Genomic DNA, 20,059 nt, shown 5'->3' on the forward strand with positions numbered 1-20,059 from the left:
AATATAGTTTTATAGATTCCTTACTCTGGGTCTGGATTTTACGCTAGCAAAAGGGAACCCCCCCAAAACTGTCATGTGTCTCTGTTTTATGGCATTTTTGTGAGGTCTTATGTGTCTTATGTAGTGCTTGGGGGGGTAGTCACCTCCTTTCTCCAGGTGCCTGAGGCAGTGCTTGATATATCCAGAGTTGTGACTAGTGGAGCCCCCCTTTAAGAGCGGCTGATAGCAGGGTGCTGGGCCGCACAATGGGAGGCTGTGTGTGGATTTCCCATGCAGTGAAACTATTTGCACAGAGGAGGAGGGGAGGGGGTGTAATGTCTCTGCCAGTGAGGGGGCAGGTCGTGTCTGGGCCGCCTGTGCCCGGCCCCCTCTGCGCCTGCGCACTCCCCGCATTCCAGCATGGCGCTGCAGCCCGGCACCGGAGGAGCTGCGCACTGAGATTGCAGCGAGAAAGCGGCACCGGGCGAGTCTTTCACCCCCTGCTCCCCTCACCTGGGCACCCCCAGCCACTGCACACAGGTAAGACGAGAGATACTGGCACGCCCGGCTCCATGGCATGCCCCGGACAGCGCGGAGCAGCCGCATCTGGGGTGTGGGCGGCTTCTCCCCCATCCTGCAGCGGGCAGCATGCAGGGCACCGGCGGAGGCATCTCCGGGCATTGCCCCCTCTGTGCCTGTGCCCCCTCCCTGTGTCCTGGAAATGCCACGTCGGCTCCAGTGGCTGCAGATGGAGATGGTTCTTGCGCCCTCCCTACTCACTTTTTTCCTCCCCCTCCTCCTCCTCCTCTCTCCTTTTTTTACTCCTTCCTCGGATCTGACTTCTTCTCCTCCTCATTTTTTTTTAACATTTTCTCTCCATTGAGTCTTTCAGGCAACCAAGGGTTAAACACCCCCCCCCCCCCCCTTTTCCCAATTCTCAGTCCCAGTCATAACAAAGGGCTATTGACTTTTTGGTTGACGTCACCCTATGGACAGTTACTTGTTGCGGGCGGGTGTTAATGTCAGTAGAAAAAAAGGGGGAGTTTTTTTTTTTTTTTTTTTAGGGGGGCAGAGTGGTGGGATTGGTACTGGGGAGGGGGGGTACTGTTTGGGCTGGGTCTGTAAAGCTCAGCACTGGATTGTTACAATGTGTCACTTTTCTTTCTGCTTTGTTGGTAAATAGTTTGGAAAGTGACACAAAGTTTTGTTTTTTCTCTTGGATCGTTTTGGTTTTCCTACTGCCAGAGGACTATAACTCCTAGTGTTCGCTGCCGCTGTCATATGATCCAGATGTGGCCCCTGGTGGTGCTATGACGTATATGGAGTCTTGAGAAATTTCTTACATAGGAGCCATATGGAACAAAAAATTTACTTATTCTGTCTATTACTTAGTGTAAACTTGGCAACCACAATCACAAAAAGCATCAAATTCATCACAGCGGAGTCTGTAATTTGAACATCTTGGCGTGTATTGCTTAAAGGGATTGTCCAGGATTATAAATTTGGATTGTCATAGAGATGGGGATGCTGGGCTCCAGTCCAGAGGCCGCAGCGGTTGCAGCACATGAGCGCCGCAGCCTATTGGTGGTCAGCTGACTGGGGTCAGTCCATGTCTCACCATATGGCCCACTGGATTTGGTCCGCAAAGTTTTTTTGTTTTGTTTTTTTTTTTTATTTTAGAAAAACCTTTACCTTTTCCTTAAAGTAAGTTTAACCAAAACTTATATCTCTTTATTTTTTAGTGCCCTGTAAGTTTCCTCAAACTTCCATCTTAACCACAAGGGCTCATAGTGACATCACTTTGATACGTCCTATGCAGACAGAGACTTCAGCGCTGCCTAAGGGCAGATTCACACCAGCGGAGGGTCAAAGTGTCCTGTTTCATGGACCAACCACAGTGTCCGGAATAGGACTCCTTGTGTCATCGTTGCACATGATCCGAGGTGCCCCGTCCTAGCACTGCAGTGTGATTCTGCTCTTAGGCTGCAGCAGGGGCAAGCGTTGATGTGACCTTTTTTTGCTTTTGACTTGTATCAAAGCAATGTGACTATTGGTCCAAGCAGTTCTGATAGAAGGTTGCTGAAAACTTACAGGACTCTAAAATTGTTTTGAGGTTTCAACTTATTTGAAGAAAAAAATGACATTTCTTTCCACTCAATCTTTTGACATGTGGCCAGAGCCATAGCTGCTATGGGCTGATGTTGAACATAATGGGGTGACATAATGGAGGTTCACATCCCAGTTATGATAATTGATACTAATTGTATGTAAATGATGATTGTATCTCTCATTGTCTGGGATGCTCTAGGCCTTCATGGTCTTTCCATTCATTAGGTGTGAACCGAAACTGCTCTGCTCAGTTTTGGCAGAGCAGCTTTTTTTTCTTTTCTGATTTTTAGTAGTAAATATTTGGCTGTGAATGTAGTAGGATGTGTCACATTTAGGCACAGAGATACCTTTTGTATGCTCCTCTGATCAGCCCACTTCCTAACAGAGCGTCCTTTGTGGTGATGTCCACCAGACAGATGGAGCAATGTTCTGCAGCCCTGGACACACAGCACAGCGGTCAGGTAGCATTGCTCTAGATGTTGGCAGAGCGATCTGTGGCATTGCTTTTTAAGCAATTTCTCGGTCCTCTAAGATGAAGAATACAAGGGGGCATATTTATTAATGCTGGCACGTCGCCTAGTGGTACACTAGTCTGAAACTTTTAGCGCGCCACGTGTGTTTGGCGGCATGCTACACAGAGTGCCATTTATAAGCCCCGATCCGAATCCATTCCAGGAAATGAGTAACTTTGTCTCAAGAGCTTACACTCTACCAGTCCTGCAGCAATAAACTAACCTGATGCGAGCTGACTTGCTGTCAATCAGTAGTAGCAGTCATGTCCTCGCATGCCTCTCCTTTTACAGTAGATCCTCCATATAGCATGAAGCTTTGTGCCTTATTGCACATTATTATTGCTGTCATTTCCTTATTGACACTTATCTGGAAATGAGTGTCCTTCTGAGAATGCTCGTAATGACAACAAGAGGAAATGCCTGACTCAACAGTTTATCCAAATATAGTCGTTATCGGCCGTGTGAGTCTGGGTGACGCTGGTATTGCAGCTTATAGGAAAGCAAAAAGAGAGATCATGTACCGCAGCTTTATGAAGAGGGTGACATCAATTGGTGGTTTTGGTATCTCATGGGGTTTCCATGATGATTCCACATCTTAGAGTGACCCTTTACACGTTGGTGGAGGAATTTCCAGCTTTGCATAAACTATAACTCCCATCATGCCATGTCAAGAAGGACTTCAAATTACCCTCCTGCCTGATCTGACATTGCACGCTGGAGGGGGCGTAGTTGCTGAGGATTCCATAAAGCGCTAGTTGGCTGTCCTGCACAAATATGGGGCCCATTACACAAGTCTGATTCTTCCAACCCGCATCACACTTGCAGCATGTGTTGGCTGGAACGTCCTGGGGCGAACGCTGAGCAACCAGAACTGAACTCGCCAGGTTCAATTACCAGTTCGAGTATTGATAAAGGAGTTTAAGTCATCCCTGTCGCAGGTATGGAGGTAAAAAGCTGATAACTGAAGGGGTGACTGCTGGGATCCCTGCAAATCATAGGAATAGGACCCTTGGCGATCCGGAAATTATGTATACTCCCATTCAGTGTCAATGAGACTGCTGGAGATAATAGAGCACAATGCTTGGCAATTTCCAACACTCCCATTGTTTTAATTGGCGTAGCACGCTCAACCTGCCGCTCCAACCGGTTTTCCGGTTTGCTGGAAGTCCGGTCAATCAGTTTATTTTCTATCCCCTGGATAACTTAAATCATTTGGTTTAAGTATATTTCTGGTATAAAGTTTAAAGCTGTATAAAAAAAAGTGTTCCCTCTATTAACCGGCATGGAAGTAGACTTTCCCTTTAAGACTTGCTTTGTCCTCCCGTTGGATGACTTTACTCCCCAGCTGTTCCCACCTATGAGATGCTCTCATTTTTGGCAAGTATGGACTGTTTCAGCTGAACAGCTGTGTAATTGGCATCATCTCCTTCTCTTCCATATGATTCCGCCTCAAGTTCTCCATTCTCTAAGTTGTCCCAGGGCGTCAGGGTTGAATTCCATAACAATGAATCCCGATCCATCTTGAAAAATTGTATGGAGCGATTTTGCGCTGGCGGCTACGTCGCTCACCTGTGATCTGCAAACATTCCTTCTCCACCTTGTCTTTCCACGTTATTTCATGGAACAAGCCGTCACAAGTGCAAGACTAAGGTGTACCTGCTTATGTACTGTTGTAACAAGCTCACCTACCCCTCACCCACCCTCCTCAAGTCCCTTTGGCCTAGGCTGTATTCAGGCAATACCTTGGCAATGACATTGAATAATGAACGTCTAGAAGTGTTTCCTGGCAGCCCTTCTTCTTGCCTATAAATAGCCTTTTCAAAAAATGAGTAAGCTAATACTTTGCGGGGTTGGCTTTATTTTTGCTCATATAGATGCTCTCTCTTTCCCATAGAAGAACAGAGGTTTCCTTGTTCTCCTGAAGATATCAGATCTCCTTTACCTGTCGTTGCGATGTTCTGTGATTAGCTCGCCGCTCTGCAATGCAAAGTGCTTCTTCAAATGACTCTGGAACAATGATTCTTAAGTTTGGTCAGGTAGAGAACTATGTTGCCATTAAAATGTAACCCTAGAGACATCTATGTTTTGCTCAGGATGGAACTTCCACCTCTTATAGCATTACAATCGAGATTATTTCTTCTCTGAGGCCATGAATATCTACTGCAGCTTACATCAAGTAGTTATATGGTGCCATTAGCACATTTGTATTAGTTTTACCTAACTAGTAGGGGTATACAGATACAGATTGACACATTATGACTCAACTTTCTGTAGACCGCTTCATGTTCTCGAGGTTTCCCCTAACCTACTCCCACCTCTGTGCTGATGTGGATTTTATCAAAAACACATTAGTTGGCTATAGATTTTAGGTCTTCAGATTGGAACTATATACTTTTGCTTGGGAAAGTGACTCACTATATATGACTTTGACCTGGAACCAGTTTATGTTGGTCAAGATGTGGGGGAAGACTAAGCAGTAGATGTTTGGGTAGATGAAGGTGGACATTACTTGGATTAGGAGATGAAAAATATGATGGAATTTTATGGAAGTTGTGTGGAATATAGTTGGTTAGAAAAATTATTGTGGTTATGGACACAATTTCAAAAATTCAGGGATGGAACACGACTACGATCGGTTTTATTAGCTGTGAAGAATGTGGCGAAATGCTTTCTTCTTTGGCCAAAGTTGCCCTGTAGTCCTAACTAAAATGGGTAAGTGGTATCACAGCTGGGTCGTTGTTTTTTTTCTTATTTATTAGCTGTTTGTCAAGTTCTTGTAACATATCACAATAATGGGGCCTCGCTTGGCTGCCTGAAACATCTGATGTCTTCCAACAAATTTCTGTCTCGGATATTCACAAATAGTTTGCACATCTTTTTAATAACCAGGCACATCTGTGTTTTAGAATACGTCCACATGTACAAGTTTTGTGCCACAGATTATGTGAATATCCTCATTGCATGTGATATGGCTGTCAGCCATGGCAGTGCGAAGAGTCGCATCCTAGATGAAATTCTGCAGTTTAAATTGAGTTGTTGCAAGTTTAAAATCTTTGGCACAGGTCAAGAGGTTAGAATTGTGGAACTATAAAGGTTTGGTCACAGGGTTTTAAAAAGCAACAAATTATCCCTAACTAAGTGCCAAAGACCCCAAACAAACCAATCAGAGTATATTTAAACAGAAGAGTCTGTCTTATTCCATAAAAATTGTCAATTTTTATTTCCAAAATACATGTAGTCACAATTTACACACTAGAAATCTCAAAATAATACATAATGGGGAGGAAGGGGCCCAGGGTGGAAATAGGGTTATAGAGTACAAAAAATCCCTCTTACTGCAATGTCTAAGAATACATGTATCAATAATTATACCCGGACCAATGTCCATAAATAGTTAGTGGTACAAAACGCCTACAGAGCTGAAATAATGTAACACAGATCAGTCTGGAGGTACCTTCCGGCACATATTGGTATAGAATTAATCATATTGCAGACTTACCTGTAGGCATATTGGTGTACAAGGACTGAGCAAGGTGGTTCAAAGAAAAAAACCCTGATGCGCGTTTCGCACTCTCGCGTCTTTCGCATCTCCTGGCGAAGCAGTGATGCAGATTTTGATATGGGTTTCCTCCAGGAAGTAGATAATGTTTTTCCTTTTTACAAGCATTTGAAATTGACCAATCACCGTGTAACCATGTAGGCCACATTCACACGTGGCATTTGAATTGCATTTTGAAAACTGGGCAATGCATATGGGATTGACTCAAGACCCTCCACAGGGGGCACTAGAGTTGTTTACACCAACGCAGCGCTAGCACCCGGGCCTGATCTTGTATATGTTTCCAGTGAAATGCAATAGGATTGAATGGTAATCAGCACCCGGTGTCTTGCATTTAAAAGTCATTTACAGTTCATACTGTTCTGCCGCACGTTCTTCATGAATCTAGTGCCCTCTGCACAGCTCCGACAGAGTGCAACACATTTCTGTCGGACTTTGCATGATAAATCTGGCGCATGGTACGACTGAGCACCAGAACACCCCTTTCAGTGCAGAAGACTAGGGCAGCCGCGCCACAAAACGGTTGCGTGTGACACAAATGTGGTGCAGACACTTCTTAAATACCTGTGCAAGCAGTTTGCACCTAAAAGAACGTCTGACAGCCCTAAATGTGCCCCACTGGGTGCTGGTTACCAATCGCATGTGTGTCACAGGAAATACATATAGTTTTGCTTTGGTAAACACGACTCTAGTGCCACATGTGACCGCACTATGAATGGCACAGGCTGCACTACATTCTTTACCTTTTTAATGGATGGATTGCCACAACCATTGTTTTGCATCTGTTAAAAAGTCGAACGGGTTGTAGTCTGAACTATTTTTCACGGGTCACCCATGGACTGGCCATTGAGGATTACCAGCTCCTGAGCCCCCTCCCTATTCCGTCTGGATTCCGTTTTTGAAACTCAAACCAGATAGAATGTGTGAACGCAGTCTTATGGTTGGGAATTGTCAAATACACATATAACTTGGTGTGAAGTTACCAGTATCGGGAGCTTCATCATATACATTTTCAAACTTTACCCTATATGACTGAGCCGTTCTTCACCCGTTTTTCGTCCGTTGTTAAACAGACTTAAAACGCATGCATTTCTAGGCCGTTTAAAACGGACCGTGTGACCGCACCCTTAGGCTGCATGCACATGACCATGTGGGGGCCTGTGAACTGGCTGCACAATTTATGGACATACCACGGGCCACATAGAAGTCTATGGGACATGATCACAGTTTGTTAAGCACTTGGTGTCTCGTTGTACCGAGGCAGAGACATGCGGCCACGCAGCAAAGTATAGGGCCGTATTTTGATGCCTACAGCGGCGCTGCCATATAAAAATGTGATGGCTGCTAGTCCTGCAAATGTCACAGCAAGTTGCTGATCAAATTGGAACAGTATTCGTGTTTGCTTCCATACCTATGGATGATTGATAAAGCAAAAGAATTTCAAAGATTTGAATAATCCTAGAAATTCAATGCTTTGTTTGTGCCGCTTTGAGTAGCAATGATGCTGCCCAAGTGCCGCCTTATGGTGCTTCTGTGTCGTGCCGTAATGCAGCATGCAAAGCAGATTCTGTGTAAGATCGGAGACTTATAATGCTGTGTTCCCACGTGGCATTTGAACACGTTTTTGTCCCGTTTTTAAGCAGTCCGTTAAAAAAAAAAGCATGCATTTTTGACAGGTTTTACCAATTATCTTAATTAGAACTGGTCAAAAATGGATGCGTTTTTTTTTTACGCATGCGATTTTTGACAGACCAATTAAAAACGGGCCAAAATCTAGTTCAAAACGCCACGGGTGACCGCAGCCTAAATGTATAGAGAAGCGGGATGGATGTAATGCAGAGTGAGGCTTTTTTTTTTAACTATTTTATTTTTTACCCCTATTGTAGGTTTATGTTTTGTAGTGTGAGATGATTGGTGGGCAATCCCCCATAGTTATACCATCACAAGTGTCTATACGTGTGTCCCTGTCCCCTGGGGAATGAGGAGGAAGATGGTTTATACAACAGCTAAGGAGGTTTCTGAACTGGGGAAAGCCCCGCTGTGAGGCTCTGTGCACTATGGCTGGAGGGGATGGATAGGCCCCTCCCCAGCAAATACAAAAAATGTTAACCCTTCGGTTCCTGTGTCAACTATGAAAATTTGTAACTGCAGAAAATTCTATTTTTTTTTTTTTTTTTTTTACTAGATCTATAAGGACTAAGGGTTTGTTAGTTCTTGTGGGGGACTGTTCACACCTGGCAGATTTGTGGTACAAAGTTCTGAGGCCTAAGGCCTTGTCATACATGACTTCTCACTTTGTCACACCATAAACTCCTTTCTCATTTATTTTAGGATGAATGTTTTCTTCAGGTTGAGATATCATAGGATGTGTTCAGCTTTCTATTAATTGCACTAGAAACCAGAAATTGTAGGCCCGGTTGCTATGGGCAACAAGCCAGCCGTCTGAAGGTATGGAGCCCATTGTTTTGACTGAGGCCTAAATTTTGCCTGGCGTCTCATAGGGACATCCGGCTTATTGGTTATTGTGTTCTCTTACATATCATTACCGTTACTATGGGGGAATTGCTCAGTTATGTGCCTCTTATCAGTAGAAGGTTTTTATAGAATTTGACTAATTTGCTTAATACTGCAGTATTCTGTTTCATTCCTTTAACTTGCTAAGGCTTTTGTGTAAATGTTTTACTATACTGCTTATTATAGGGGTTTTCCCATTTAAGCAAATAAATATGATTGTTTGTATGATGAAAAGATTTGTTTCCAATATACTGTACTTTCTGTATCAATCCCTCACGGTTTTACAGATCTCTGCTTTCTGTTGTTCTACAGAAAGCCTCTGTTTACTTCCTGTGGATATAAAACTTGTTCATGTGATTTCACACAGGTGCACGAGCCCTTATCCCTGGTCATTTGATGTCACACAGGTGCACAGTTTGTTATATCCCTAGTCATGTGATGTCGCGCAAGTGCACCGTTTGTTATATTCCCTAGTCATTTGATGTCACACAGGTTCACGAGCCCAGAGGTCACACTAACATTTTTCCAGAAGGGTAAAAATACTCCTCTCACCATTTTTGAGGAGTATTTTTACCCGAGGAGGAGTATGAAAATTTCGGTAATACACAGCACACTACACTCACACTGCGCCCACTCCACTCCACTCACACTGCGCACACAGCACGCTCCACTCTACTCACACTGCGCCCGCTCCACTCCACTCACACTGCGCCCGCTCCACTCCACTCACCCGGCCTTGCTCTTAAGTCCCGTCGGGATCACATAAACGGAGGCAGCTGCGGGCAGGTAGGGATGGAGCAGGACAGGGAGCAGCAGCCCCGCTGTCCACATGTCTCCCCTGGGGCCGGTGCTCTCACTCCGGGTCTCTCCGGCTGTGATCGCGCTACAGACATTTGCCTCTTTTGCAGTGCGCGCCGAACCGCTCAGCCTGCGCGCTACATGGAATAATTGCCAAGCGTAACTTTACGCCTGGCAATTATTTTGGGGGGTAATGGCGCCTCATCACGCGTCTATGACGCGTCGTGAGGCGTTAATGCGACCTCTGCACGAGCCATTATGTCCCTGTCATTTGATGTCACACAGGTGCACCGTTTGTTATATAACTGTGAGTAATCGGAGCCTAGTGATATAACTAGCCGCGCACCTGTGTGACATCACATCACCAGGGACCGGTCTCTATCCACAGGAAGTAAACAATGAAGCATCATATAGGGTGACAGCAAGCAGAGATCTAGAAAACTGTGAGCACTTGATACAGTAAGCATATTGAAAACTTGTATAACTTTTCATTACACAAGCAATAATTTTTAGTATCTCACCGGAGTCAGCTCTCTCCCGGAGTTAACCATTGTCAGGATTACATGAGAGCGCAGGCCGCCGTGCCGGGCCATTCATCTGCTATCCGGTTTCCACAGAACACACCGTCCTGTGAGTAAGGCAGCTGTTCCCATGGTCCCGAAATATTCATGACGGGAAATAATCTTTTTTGACTACGTCATTACCTTGACATTATAAGGTTACTGGTGAACGGCCCGGATTACTGCTGCTTTGTTTTTTCTGGCTTTTGTGTCAGACGTTGCGACCTTTTACGTCAATGGCCATTATTAAAGGCATACAGGTGTTTTATTTTTTACCTTTTCTATTGTGGCTGAGTGTTTACCATTTTTATAATGAGAATAGCTTTGTTTACCGAGAATATCAGGTATCTGTCGCTCTCTATACGCCAATAAATTTTTAGAAACTATGTGTCACATCTTTTATAATAGTTACACGGGGGATTATCCGCTGGGCACCTGGGATTGATCTCTAGAGTCCTCGCTCTACAACATATCAAGTCCTAGAAGGCATAAAAGAAACATAGATGTAAATATTCAGTGTGACGCAACGTGAGTTTCAGTGTATCTCGTATGCTTAGCTTCATCTTGAAGAGTTATCATCAAGTTATCATTGTAATGACCCCTTAAAGGGGTTTATAAGAGGGTATCTACACATATTGAGGTTTTCTTTTTTTAATATAGTGTTTTAAAAGCTCCATCCATAATATACTTGAAAAATAATCAGCACGGTTTGTTGTTTATACTCGGTACGAGTTTATAATCCTTGAGAATAAGTAATGTAGCTGCAGCACCACACTGCAAATCCACCGCTAAAATGTTATGTTTTTGCTTTGGTAAATTTTGGACACTTGTGGAAAGCTGGAATGAAGTTCGCCTTCATTTAAAGAACATCTACCATCAGAATCCATCATGATAAATCTGGGACACTTACTCATAGATCCAGGCACCTTGACTGTGGTAATCTTCTTCTTCTCATCCATGGCCTCCTTCCTTCTAAAATCAACTTTTTGAAATTATAATAAGCCAGCAGGGCTCTGGGGGGAGCGTTATCAGAGCCCCACTGTGCTTTTAGCTTCGCAGGTTGTTACACGGTCTCCACCTCCATCCTGCTTCCTTGGGACTTTCCTTTTCTTTTGCCTGCTGTAATCTCACACATTAGGAAGTGCTCCTGCCCAGTGTTGTGAGGAGTACAGAGGGGCTTCTGAGTCATTAGCATATTTTTTTACTGTTGATTTTGGAACGAAAGAGGCAATGGATAATAAATATAAGAAGATTACCACAGTCACAGTGCCTGAATCTGAGTAATGTCCCAGGTTTATCAGGATGGATTCTGATAGATTTCTTTTAAGACTGACGCAGCGCACCCCAGTTTAGTACTTCCTGGATACGTGGATGACACTTACTGCTAGAATGTTATTTGTAACTTATGGAGAGCCAGGAGCAGGTTTCAAATGTGTTTTATTGGTATTTTTTTTTTACTTTTTCATTTGTATAATAAATGACAGAGAACATTTTTTTCTATCATTGGAATTGGAGCTGGCATTGCATAAGCGGGAACCTTTCCAATATTTTCTTGAACCTGATTTACTAAGCTGTTCCAGCACCTTGGTAATTCCAGTGTTTGTCCTGTCTGATGTAGAATTCATCTATATCAGTGATGGCGAACCTATGGCACTGGTGCCAGAGGTGGCACTCAGAGCCCTTTCCGTGGGCACTCAGGCCATCACCAGAGATGACTCCAGGTATCTTCCTGCAGTCCCAGACAGCCCAGGACTTGCTGTGCACAGAGCTATATTAAAGTGACAGCTCTACCTGGGACTATTCTCTGCTTTATTGATGTCCTCAGGGATCTGGTATCAATGAAAACTGTGAGAAGGGAGTATAAATCACAAATTAAATTTCTGCGTTGGCACTTAATAAGCGGGTCTTTGTTGTAGTTTGGGCACTCAATCTCTAAAAGGTTCGCCATCACTGATCTATATCATAACACAGGTGTGATTAGAAATGTGTTTGGAAATGTTTTGCATTATAAACATACTACACACGACACACATCTGCTTTAAAACTTCCGTAAAAAATGCACGTCATTGATGACGGCTTACATTTAATTTTTTTTTCTGCACCATAATTTGCATCTGCACCCTGAAATTCAGTCCGTGTGTTTCAGGGTTCCCTGAATTGAGCTGGCTCATGTGAAACAGGCCAAAGGTTGGAATTTCTCCCAAAAAAAAATTCTACAGAAAAATGTTGCAGATTCTTTGCACAGAAATTCCACTCAAAAAAATTGTGGCTTTTTTTGTTTTAGTCCTGTGGGAATGTACGGGTTAGGGTTTTGGCTTCTGGCCTGTCGAAATTTTTTGTCCTATGAGAGGTGAACATAGAGGTCACTAATCCCTATACCTGGAAGTCTCTGTTCGTATAAGCAATGCTGTTACCTGAGGACATGACATAGGAATTATCGGACATGTTGCTGCCAGCACCGGAGCTACAAGGGAGCATTTTGCCGCTGCAGGCAGGTTGCATTCTCACCTACAGGACAGGGTCGAGTCACATTGAACTCTACACGTTTTGGATAATTTTTTTCTTCGAGAACGATTATAGATCTGCTACTACCACAGACCGTAGACAATCCGTTATAGTCTGTGAGGGGATGTGGAAACTGCAAAAACCCCAGTAACCGTAACTGTGTTATCTTCCAATTGAAGCAATATTTTCTGCTGTTAGTTATCGTCTGAGACTGTTAATGCCGTTTGCGGTAAAAGTGTTATCTCTGTAGAAAGTAAGAGCAGTCATATTTAGGATTCCTGAACTTACTGACCTCAAGAAAGCCTGGAGGGGAAAAGAAAGAAGCAGGTTACAGTCTTCTAAGAATGTGCGAAGACTCCATCAGACAATGGGATCTCCTACTCAGATCCTACAATCTTCTCATTATGGGGGCACCATAATGCTATACGTATACTGTCAGGTGGGGTTAGTGATGGCTGCATGGGATGGAGAGGAGTGATTAATGTTGAATTCAAGCCCATTCACTCTTCTACGTTACTGTAGTATCCAGTAGTGTGTGCACTAACTCTATTTATGTTCTGTGTTGTAACCTCATGTGATCCCAATACCTCCATTTTACCTGTCTTTTTCCTATACAGGCAGTCCCCGGGTTACCTACAAGACAGGTTCTGTAGGTTTGTTCTTAAGTTGAATTTGTATGTATATTTTATAATTGGAACCCCAGCCAAATTTTTTTTGGCCTCTGTGACAATTGGATTTTTAAAATGTTGGATTGTCATAAGAACCAGGATTAACAATAAAGATTAATTGCAGACACATTTGATAACTATTACAGCTGTTTATTGTAGCCTAGGGCTAAAGTACAGTAAAATACCAACATCCAGAGGTCCGTTTGTAACTAGGGGTCGGATGTTCTTAAGGAGGGGACGCCCACCGCTATGACATTACAGAACCACTGTCTAATGTCTGAGGATGACCTCTTGCATGTTAAATGTATCTAGTAGAGACACTACTGTTTCAAATATAGGTCTGGATTGGGGAGACATACTGGCGTACCTGTGTTTGGGCTCACAGAGAACAACCCCTGTATCCACGTGACCCAACCACATGGACAAGGTGATGTCATCGTGTGTAGGACCTTCTTCAGTTTACATTTACCACATTGCCATGGAATGTAAAAGCCATTGTTTTGGCAGCAGCAGAGATGGTCTGTCTGGACTTGAGAAAGGTGAATTCCCTCAGGGTTGGAGGAGTATCTGCTTTTCTTCTAATGTCAGGTGGGCGGTGGTATAATGTAGACCTCATGATCTTTAGACGTTCCTGTCTCAAGTAGCAATTCCATCAGATCACAGAATACACAGTTGTTGCCCTTCCTGGTATTTATTCAAGTTGTCGCCGTCCTCCTCCAATTTTGCAGAATATGCTACTGCCCCCCGAAAAACGTTTAGATTTTTTATATGATGAAACATTATGCTTGTCTTGCAGTTATTAAAAAGGAACTTCAATGGGGTTCTCAACTTTAGATTTCTCAAGCAGACGTAACCATACACGTAAATGAGCAAATGTTTGCTTTTGTTCTTAAATTTGTTTCTTAGACAGTGAAGGGGTTAAACTCGCTGCATCAGCGTAGGCTTTTTCGGTACGGATATAGTGTTTGTGTCATCAATCATGTCCTGGTACGGAACTGGCACCGAGCGCCTTAGGATAATTGTATTTAGGACGTTCTGCTTCATCTTCTGTTATGTGCCAGTACCACCTCCTCCTCCTGTGTGTTTTTGTGCATCGTAGTCATTTATTTTCGCTCACTTACTGAATCCTCGGTGCTTCGCTCTTGGAGACTACACAATGGCCAAACTTGCACCGTGTTCTGTGGTCACGTCTCCGGGATTTATCAGTTGGAAGATCTTGATCAGTCTTGAGAAGGTCTTTCTTATTGAGTTACCACCCTGTCTGAATACGAAGGCTCATACTGTATGCTTTACAGGCTAATCCAGTAACATGTAGGTTAGGCCTCCCATGTATAGGCCATTGATGTGTCATCATGTATATGAGGAGAAACTCTCCTAGAGGCCCCTTCTGTAGTACAACTTCTACTAGAACAAGTGAAGAGTTCCCTTATAGGAATGATCTTCCATTTAGGGCCAGTGACTAACGCAGAGTGATTTATGGGCACAACAGTAACTGATTTGCATTGCGCTATTAGTATCCGCTGATTGTTGATAACTTTTGCTTTCAAAATAAATTATTTCCCCAAATCTAATGTGTTTGATACTTCCCGGGCAATTGGTGCTATTAGATTTGTCACCCAGTGTTCTAATTACGTAATGTATTGTCATGTGGGTGGTCCCAGACTGTTTGCCTCAGTCCAGGACCCCCCTCCTGATGGTAGAGCTGCATTAACAAAGAGTCTACTTTGGAATGGCCAGAATTTGAAAAAATATTCCATGTGGGCTGCAGTCGATGGAAAATTGTAGTTGATGGAAGTGGTGAAAAGTCTGTTTTAGACCTTGTTAATGCTGTGTTTTTTGCCCTGGATTTTGTTTCGGATAGCCAGAAATCGTTTTTTGACCCCTTCCTGATTGTGACCTCAGCAAAGGGCACTGAGGCCAGAGAACTAAAGGCATTCATATGAATCGGGACAGCACGTTTGTAACTGAATGACCTAAAGCATGTGATCAGTCACGAGCTTGTGACATAACTCCTATTTCCTTGCACTCCTCTACTACTGCCCCTCCCAACAATCCTCCTCTCTTCTCCAGCCTTGCTGTGCGGTTTCCCATGGTTACCAGAAAGCATGACAAAAGGAGAGTAACCTGGGGGAGGGGGGGGAGGACAAGGTAAAACCTCTGCTAGCTGCTAAGGTGGCTAATTAGAGTAAATTAGAGAATTGCTTACCGTATTTTTGCTTAGTGTTTGGGCAAAAGTTTTTATACTTTGTACTTTGAGTAGGCCATGGACATTGTGATCCCCAAAATCTTAACGTTATGATGTCAACTTGAAGAAAGCCTCAGGTTACATAATGTCACCATCAGCATTTTCAGCGGTGTCTGTTACTGGTGCCTACGTGTAGACCCGTCTGTGTTTTGACTCTCGCATCTGGCGGTTTCTTCTGAACAGCCCAAATTACCGTTAAAGAGTTTTCAAAATAAGTAATTAGCGTTTTCATCATTTCTGCGCGTTATCTTATCTAATGCTGGCAGCTCCATAACACTTAAGATAATGAGCGTGTACCTGTCAATGACTTGCAGCGTTATCATGGTGCTGATTAGGTGAAGATCTTTACAGACTAATTGACCTCCATAAAAGGCAAGTCTATCAGATGGCGTGATCTCTTACAAGGCTTGCCTTTTTTTTTCCCCTCTCATTTAGGTTACTAGCCTTTATTGGATTGCAAATAAAAAAAAAAGATATTAAAAAAAAAAAAGGCTTGTAATGATTTGGCTTAGTTTGTGCCCAGTTTTTTTTTTTTAACATTTAAATATATATATATTTGCTTGTGGACCTCAAGAATCAGAGTTCTTCAACCCCCTACTCATCCTGCCCGGTGGCTCAGTCACTTTTGAATGTAGTGGTGGAGTCTCATACGTCGCCCTCTCTATGGGGAGTTCGGAAAACGGTGGAGCAAGCACAATTACATTACAGCCTCTGTCAGCAATTCTGGCAGATTTGAAGGCAACAATAATCTAAGACACAGCCTTATTCTTGCTGTGGAAACGTAAGAAAGCAGTTGTCTTCTACAGTTTAAGAGAATGGGAGTCTGTTGTATAGTTGTACTACTAGTGGATGGAGCCACTGGTCAACAGTTCCCCACTTACTGCACTAATTGAAGTAGCCGGGTAGTGCATTGCGCCATCTCTGTGTTGTAAAAATGAATGGAGCAGCAGGGCACATGTAGCACAAAATTAATATAGCAACTAGATGTACATGTCACTTCCTTTCTTATGATCTTTGGACCGGATGGGGACAAGGCCCTTTATCACTAGGATGGGGACAAGGCCCTTTATCACTAGGATGGGGACAAGGCCCTTTATCACTAGGATGGGGACAGGCCCCTTTATCACTAGGATGGGGACAAGCCCCTTTATCACTAGGATGGGGACAAGGCCCCTTTATCACTAGGATGGGGACAAGGCCCCTTTATCACTAGGATGGGGACAAGGCCCCTTTATCACTAGGATGGGGACAAGGCCCCTTTATCACTAGGATGGGGACAAGGCCCCTTTATCACTAGGATGGGGACAAGGCCCCTTTATCACTAGGATGGGGACAAGGCCCCTTTATCACTAGGATGGGGACAAGGCCCCTTTATCACTAGGATGGGGACAAGGCCCCTTTATCACTAGGATGGGGACAAGGCCCCTTTATCACTAGGATGGGGACAAGCCCCTTTTATCACTAGGATGGGGGACAAGCCCCTTTATCACTAGGATGGGGGACAAGCCCCTTTATCACTAGGATGGGGGACAAGCCCCTTTATCACTAGGATGGGGGACAAGCCCCTTTATCACTAGGATGGGGGACAAGCCCCTTTATCACTAGGATGGGGGACAAGCCCCTTTATCACTAGGATGGGGACAAGCCCCTTTTATCACTAGGATGGGGACAAGCCCCATTGTGCGATGCAGTCAGTAAAGATCAGCTTTGCTACAGTGGGTCCAGAAAATGTACCCAACCTCTACTTTTGGACTGTATGACTTTATTCACACAAGGAGCCAATACTCCACAGTGTGCATGGCCACTCCACCGCCATCCAAGCACCCCCCCACTCTTTAACACACACCCATGCCTACTTGCCAAAAATATGGCATAAACAAGTAAATAATCACAGGCAGTGTGCCAGTAATTGGGATTATTTCGGTAAAAGTCTTGATGAATCCTCCACCCCTGTGATCTGTAAAAAAAAAAAAATGTTCAAACTAGGACATGCTCAACTTAATGAAATTTGTATTCAATAAATGCATGTAAAATTTTTGCTCCCACCACCACCATAATTTTGATGTACAGTATCAGACTGGTCCTCATTCTGGATGACTACTTTGTCCTCTGTCTTGCTCTTAAAATAAGAGTGACTGGAAGGTGGTTCTTCTGGTTTGATTGATGTACTAAAAGTAGACTGAAATCGTAGGTCAACCACTAAGATTACAGAAAGATTGGGATTGTGACTGAAAGCATTCATGCATATCAACCTTTGATATATCTTTTGGTCGGGTGATGCGGCCAACTAGTAAATGGTGCCCTTGACCATCTTCGTATGTGGTCTAAGAGGCGTCTGAAATGGTCTCTGTATCTCAAACCTTCCAATACATAAACCACAGTGGCAATTTTATAGATGGCCACACTTGAGCAAAGCTTCTTGTCCGGGTGGTGGAGCGTTATCACTATGCATTATTGGATGACACGTCTCTACGACCACTGCGTCCTTCCACGTGAGACGCGCTGGCCAAATGTTTGCTTTGTAACAGAGCGTTTGCATTCTGTCAGGGTTCACATCGGCATCAAAACAAACAGTCGCTGTGGATTCCCAGGCACACTGGGCTTTTCAGATTCTGCTGAAAGGGTCAAAGTGACCTTTTGTTTTGTTTTTTTTTCTATGCAAACACAAGGCCGGAAACAAGGTCCTGGAGTTATTGTGCCGGGTCGTTCTTTGTTAATCCTTTGTTGTAAACTTGGAAGAAGACTGGCTGGTTTCACCATCTCGCTACTCTGTACGACTTCTTCCATCCTTAATGTTTTTATAACTCTTTCCAGATCCTCGACTAATTTTGTGGTTTCCTGTGTATTGATCACTTTCTCTTCTGGCTTCTATCCAGATTCTTGTGGAATTTCACCAGATATTTTTTTTTCTTTTCAGATGATGTTAAATGATGATCATCCTCAGATGACTAGTTTGTGTAGGTTAATAATATATTAAACATTATCTGGTCTAGGTAAACCAAATGTAGGCATTCATGGTTATCTGAGGTTTAGCAACAGGGTGGAAATGTAAAAAATATTCTATTGACAATGAAAATGTTTGGGTAGGAAACTGGAGGAAACCTATTCAAGGAGAACATACAATCTCCATGTAGATGTTACACTTACTTGGCCCTCAGATTCTGGTGCATAGACAAAATTAAGAAGCAGTGGAAGGGTTCTACATAAAGCGCCTATCTAGTCCGAGACTAATATTTGTTAAAGTCCACATACCTGGTTTGTGCTCTCTCTCATTATGCCTCATTTGCGTTCCATCAGTGGGTTCCTTTCAGGATGGTTGCAACCGTCTCCATTGGAGAGCATAATCCTAAACCTGGCCATATACAATAGATCTGCATCAGTCGTACACAACTTAACCGATGTGTATGGGGCCTCCCAGCTGTATCTTTGGTGGCAGAAGTATGTCTAAAACTTTCAACTAGACTACACTGATGTTTTTAGTGAAGTCTAAGACTGTTTAACCATCTTGAAAGGAATCCAGTGGGTTACCTGAATAAGTTAAGAGGGTTATAATAATAATAATAATAATTCTTTATTTAGCGTCTACAGATTACGCAGCACAAAGAATGTCAAATTGTTCCCTGTCCCCACGGGGCTCACAATCTAAACAACCTAACAGTATGTTTTTGGAGTGTGGGAGGAAACCGGAGGAAACCCACGCCAACACAGAGAGAACATTACAAACTCTTTGCAGATGTTGACCTGGGTGGGATCCGAACCAAGGCAGAAGTGCTACCCCCTCACCCCCCGTGCCGCCCGGGTTACCAAGTGTCTCACACACAGCTGATTTTTGCTTTGGACTGCTGGTTTGCCTTTATAGCTTTCTGTTTTCTCACGATCCCTAATTCAACACAGATTTGAATTTTATTAATTTTTTTTTCCATGATTTATAATTTTTCGTTTTGTAAAGTAGAAGTGCATAAACCACTGCTGCAATTGTGCAACTTGTGGGAGGATTTGTTTTGTTTTCACATTTTTGTTGCGGTTAGATAATTGTGAAAGAATTTCAGAAGAAGCAGCTCTTTTAGAAATTACGTAACGGAGGGGGTGCATTCCTGTGTTTTTGGTACTTTTTGTTAGATTTATTGGGAATCTCTATGCTGTTCATTTCCCAGTAGGGTTTTCCATAGTATTTTGTCGTTGTTTAACTTGTTGTCAACCATGTTCCAATGCCTGGTATCACTTTCACCACTTAAATCTCCCCCAAAGAGTGGGAGTTGATTGATCATAAGTCTCTTGGAGCAGAACTGTTTTAGTTGCCTATGGCAACCAATCAGAGCTCATCTTTCATTTTCCCACAGCTGTTTATAAAATTAAAGCTGAGCTCTGATTGGTTTCCATGGGCAACTAGAACAGTTTTACCTCTGAAACTTGATGATAAATCTCCCCTTTTGTATCTTTCGAAAGGAACCTGTCACAGGGTTCTGGCGTAGTTGTAATTTTACCTTCATTCTAGACCAATCAGTGGCATTATCTTTGGCTTTCTACTGTCCGATGGCTGGAGTAGGAAGCCTGGCTCCACACATCTTACTGTAAAGATTTGTAAATGATGACTACTTCACAATGATGGG

The 20,059-nt window shown here is 43.4% G+C and overlaps 1 protein-coding gene across 2 annotated transcripts in view; it reads left to right on the top strand.

Annotated features, from left to right (window-relative positions):
• The first annotated feature begins 278 nt into the window (after nucleotides 1-278).
• The window catches only part of LOC140076692 (fibronectin type-III domain-containing protein 3A-like), a 60,587-nt gene continuing 40,806 nt past the window's right edge, over nucleotides 279-20,059 (top strand). For both annotated transcript variants that reach the window (XM_072123342.1, XM_072123344.1), the window contains exon 1: nucleotides 279-519. The gene's annotated coding sequence lies outside the window, so the exon portion shown is untranslated. The remainder of the gene's footprint in view (nucleotides 520-20,059) is intronic.

This window comes from Engystomops pustulosus, chromosome 9, assembly GCF_040894005.1.
Source record: "Engystomops pustulosus chromosome 9, aEngPut4.maternal, whole genome shotgun sequence".
Lineage (NCBI taxonomy): Eukaryota > Metazoa > Chordata > Amphibia > Anura > Leptodactylidae > Engystomops > Engystomops pustulosus.